Here is a 5500-nt window from a genome sequence, read left to right on the forward strand (position 1 = left end):
TTTAATCCTATCACAAACATGTGGATGGCAAAGATACATCAAATCTTTAGGAATTCTTTGAATTTACGCCCACGGTGATGAAACATTTTCAAAGCAATGCAGTTAGGATTCTTCTATTAAAAGCATAACAACAACAACAACAAAGCCTCAATCCCACTACGTGGGGTCGGCTACATGAATCCTTTTTCTCCATTGCGTCCTATTTAGTGTCATATTTTCATTTAGTTCTAATAAATTAAGATCATTTAAAAGACCAAACCAGCACAAAACAAATAAAAAAAACCTAAAAAGTCCAAGCCCCTCTGGAAAGTTCATGACATAGCAATGCTAGAAATATTAGTAAATCTCTCAAACACGTTTATCCAATACTAGCAGTTTCTCTAAGAAAGGGTAATTCAAAACGTTCCAGACAAAGGTTACAACACTGAGAAATACTATTATAAAAGAACTAAAATTAAATAGTTCAGGGCTTATTGTTATGCATATCCAATATAATATAGTCATCTATTAATTTGTTTTATGTTCATAAAACAGAAAAGACGGACCATAAAAAAAGCGTCGCAATCTTGGGGAGAAATGAGTAACTTAAATGGAACAGTAATAAGTTGAAAAAATATAAATAAAGTTGGATAACCATTGACATCAAAGAACACATTAATCTTGTTAGAAAAAAAGGGGCATTTGCATACGTACAACACAATTCTTATATATTTACATCTAACACCTAAACTTTTATATTTACATACATAATACTCAAATCATTGACGCCACATAAAAAATGCCACTATCATTAACTTTTTAAAAGTCATACACATTTTCACGCATATATTTTTAATGCCTAAGTGTGATAAATGTAATTATCAAGTTTTAGGTGTCAGATATGTGAATGCACAATGAATGTGTGGTATGTATGTAAATTCACCCATCCATTCCCTCCCACAGCACACACAAATACACACACACACACACAGACAAAAGCAATCTGAGAACATACTCAAGATGTGGAGGAAAGGGGTAATCAACACCAAGTCTCGGAGCTATTGGCTCACCACCAGATTCCAAACTCTGGGGGTGAACAGAAGCATCCGTAGTTTTTACTATGGATGCAGTAGAAGCATCCTTTACAGAAAGCCCAGCACATTGGGGGTTTATGTTAATTGAAGTAGCTTTGTCTGCTCTGTCAACTGTCAACACTTTTCCAAGAAATCTCAATCTGAGATATTACATGCAAAAATTGTGAGAAATTAATTACCATCTAGAAAAATATGGCAATATGTATATAAGAAAAAATTGTGGGAAGAATCTGCTGCACATACGTAAATAGTCCACAAAGATTTTGGATTAGGCTAGACACTAAGCAGAAAATATAGAATGGTTTTAAGTCAATAAATCATTTAAAAAAAGATACCAGAAAATGAAAATCAAAATGTGGCATGACGTTACGTTCTTGTTTTATACTACATGCAACTAATTACAAGGTTTTTTGAAATAAAATGGAAGTTCGATCAAAGTGAAATGATCAAATTCAAAAGAAGTACCGATTAAGTTGTAAATGTGCTTGAGATGCTAAAGCTTCATCCTTGAAATCCACAAAGGCACAATTTCTGAGCCTGCAACAAAAATGGAAACAAAAACAAAAGTGCCTTATAACATAGCCTTGTATAGAAAGTAATAAGAACACCGTGTAGTCAGTTTGAAACAATATTATCGGTTCAAATTTAATAGCTAAAAACCACCAAAACTGCATTTCCAAGCCTAATAAAAATCACATCAACAACCATTGATAAATGCTCTAAACAAAGATGAAATAATCTTTTTCGGACCATTTTTATAAATCTAAGGTTTTTGGTCCAAATATAAATCATCTTATTCAAATAAAAATATTTTGTTTGGACAAAGTTTTTAATCTAAATTTAAAGGTTAAATAAACGTAAATATTTGGACATCTATATGAGATTTCATCACATATAATTTCAAATAAAAGATATTAAGGTCATTTGTCAAATTACAAGGTTTTGTGATATCGGAGTTAACCCAAACCACAACGCAAGACACAATTTTACTACTGACTTAAAACAATGTTACAATGAAGACTCGGAACAACGAAAGACAACACACAAAACAAAAGCACAAAACAAAGGATTGGAACTAATGACTCAACAAAGAAGGAACAACGCACTTGATGAGGAGGGAGTCGGGCAAGGGGAGGTTGGATTGGCGACTGCGGGGAAGGGCGGATGTTGTGGAAGTAAGACAATAAGTTGGAGATAGCAACAACGTCGAACCGTAGCTAGAGAGAAGCGGGAACATTGTTGGAGGCTGGATCGATGGCTGCGGTGAAGGCCAAAGAGGTGGGGGCTACTGTGGAAGAAGCAGGACAACAACTGGGAAGGTTCGCCAGCTCTTTCGGAGGGTAGACGGCGAGCGAAAAAGCACTAGTAGCGATGGGAAAGGCTGGGACAGCAAGGTAGATGTTGTAGGGGTGTCGGCGGCTGCCGGGAAGGGGCTGAAAGGGCTGGACAACAAGTTAGAGGGGCTACAGTGGCTGACAGCAGTGGAAGAGGGGGCTGCAGTGGCTGGATTCTAAAATGATAATATGGAAACGAAAGTATGGTAAGATAAATGCCTCGTTGGGGTCGAGCTAAATCCAGAGCACCACTCAGACCATTGAAGAGGATCACAACCTTGGACGAGAGACAGCCGGAGTACTACCTCGACATCGGATACAACCCTCGAAGGAAAATACCAAGACTAAAACCTGAATTCAAATTTCAAAAACAAGACTCATAATTCTAAGCACATCAATTCCTATTTATAAAGAGACTTAACTCAATCAGGAAACACTAAAATAAGAAGAAAAATAAAATCAGATTTCAGATTTTAGGTAAGACTTTCAATATAAGGAAGAAGATTAAAATCAGATTTTAGATTTGAGGAAAATAAATTATAATGAAAATTTAGATTTGGGAAAGAGGAATAAAATATTAAGAAATTTTGATTTGGGAATTCAGTTTAGAAAAAGGATTATAATGGAAATTCAGAATGAGGGAAGAGGGATATAAAATTTAGAAATTCTGATTTGTAAATACTTATATTAGGAATGTGCTAACAAAGAAAGAGAGGGGGAGAGAAGGCAGAGGGAGGAGCGACAGTCACACTCCTTTTGAGGACAAATCGGTTCTCCATAGCCCCTAAGTCATTTTGTCTCAGACATGATATTTAATTTATTAAGTGTTTCACCTAAATATTAAAATATTTAAAAGATCTATAATTCAGGTCATGTTTAGCTGAAGCTTGAACATATGATTAATAAATCTCGAATATGATAAATTATATTCAAGGAATTAGTAAATTTTGTTGGTAGAATTATTTGACCGGCAAATTCTTGAATCTTAGCCTTACTAGGACCTCATGAATCTTGGATTTGAGCCACATTTTATCGAATTTTGTTAAATCTATGGTTTGCATTACCCTTACATTATGAGGGATTTAGAAATCCCTTTATAAGAAGTTTGGAAAATTTAGGCTGAATCCACCATAAATCCAACATGGAAACAACAACCAAATAGGCCCTTGACATATTAATAAATCCTTAGGAGTTCTTTGGTTGCCCCTTTCAAGCGAAATTTATGTAAGAGTTGGATTAAAGCTTTCCAATAAGTTTATAACGACCTATAAAGAGGTAGCAAAATCAATCCAAGCTTAGTTGGATTCATCAAATCCTGGAAGAAAACTTGGATTTATCAAACCTTTGTGAAACTATAATTTACAAGATTTAAGCAATCTCATCATCCTTATTAAGCTCCATATTGGCTTGCTCCTCTTTGTGCTTGCCCTTTTATCCTCGAAAGTTTTTTTTTTTTTTTTTTCATTTTCGCACTAATCCTCTCCTTACATCTCCTTATCTCTTTGTTGAAACCCTCGGCTGCTCAATTTGGCTAACTCAATACTTTGGCCTGCTCAATACCTTCCTCGCATGCTTGAAACCCTTGGCAAACCACTTCATTTTTTTCTCTTCATTCTTAGTTTTGGATCTTATGATTTTTTGCCTTGTTGATGTTCTACCTATGATGTCATTTTTTGGTTTGAGTGATTTTGGTGGCATTTCATGAAACCATAATTCATATTTTTATGATATATAGAGTAAATTTTTTATTTTATATTTTAAAAATTTATTTTTAAATATTTTGAAATATGGTGACGGAGTTCATATAGATGGCTAACAGGATAAAGCATTGTTTACTAGTTACAACTACATTATGGTATTATTATGCACATGAAAGAGCTTTTCATAGTTAATGATTGTTTGGTTTGATCCAATAACAAAAATTCTTTTTATTCTTGTAAGATTTTGAATTACTCTCCATGGCAATATGTTATAAAAATTATTACCTTTTTATTGTTGAGCCACTCTCCTTCTATTATTTTGGATGGCTACTCCTCACTCTAATGAATATGAATACATTCAGTGCTCTAATTTTTAAGATGCAAGTTGGAAGAAGAAAACAAATAATAAATTCATTTTGTAAGATAACAAAATAAGAGAGAATGACAATTGGGTTAAATAACAATGATAAAAAATAAATTAGGTGCCTAAGGGGCTATGAATTCACTAGTGAAAAATAGTTTAAAAGAGATGCACATTGATTTCCATGATACAACAATGTGAGACTTCAAATGAAAATATGAAGTGTAGTGATAATATTGTAAATGAATATGATGTGCTTGAAAGGATGTGCAGTATTAATAGAATTCTAGTTATTTCCTAAGTTGTTTGTTACACTTAATTTACGAAATCCATTCCATGAATATGGCGCGCTTGAAAAATGTGCAATAGTAATATTACAAATGAAAATTTTAAACATGCATCTCAATATCACATGCCACCATTGCAACATTACGGGTTAAACATTTAATTGAAGAAAGAGTATAGCATGACAGCCCATTTTTTTTTTTTATTTATTGTTGGATGATGCATTCTTTTATGTATGATTTTAATAAGAATAACTGACAATATATAGTCATGAATACATATGGAAAATGTCATTACAAACATATTCCATTGTACTTAATGCAATGTCATAGAGGAGTGTGAAGAAAATGAAGGCTTCCTAAATGATTTGATAATGAGTAGAATTTCATTTGACCATAGATCTTCCCCATCTTTAATCTCTGGCAAACATTATGTAGATCATGTCCTTGTAGACCATCCAACAATATCATAATAGTGTTTCCCTGTGCCATCTGTGGCTTTTATTTAACTTGGACATATATTAGTACACCAAGTTCTTCAGTTAAACACAAAAAATATGTTTTTAGTTGAAAAATTGGTTGTCTTGATGAGAGGATTATCCCAAGCTAACAACTACCATCGAATTTGGGAGCTTTTTCAGAACTCATTGGAAACCATTACTCGTCAATTTTACCATGCTCTTCAAGGATTGTTTCAGTGGCAGATGAATATAAGTGGCTGCCTCATGAGATATTCCATGTCACCCCA

This window comes from Phalaenopsis equestris, unplaced genomic scaffold (genome assembly GCF_001263595.1).
Source record: "Phalaenopsis equestris unplaced genomic scaffold, ASM126359v1 Scaffold000002, whole genome shotgun sequence".
Classification (NCBI taxonomy): Eukaryota; Viridiplantae; Streptophyta; class Magnoliopsida; order Asparagales; family Orchidaceae; genus Phalaenopsis; species Phalaenopsis equestris.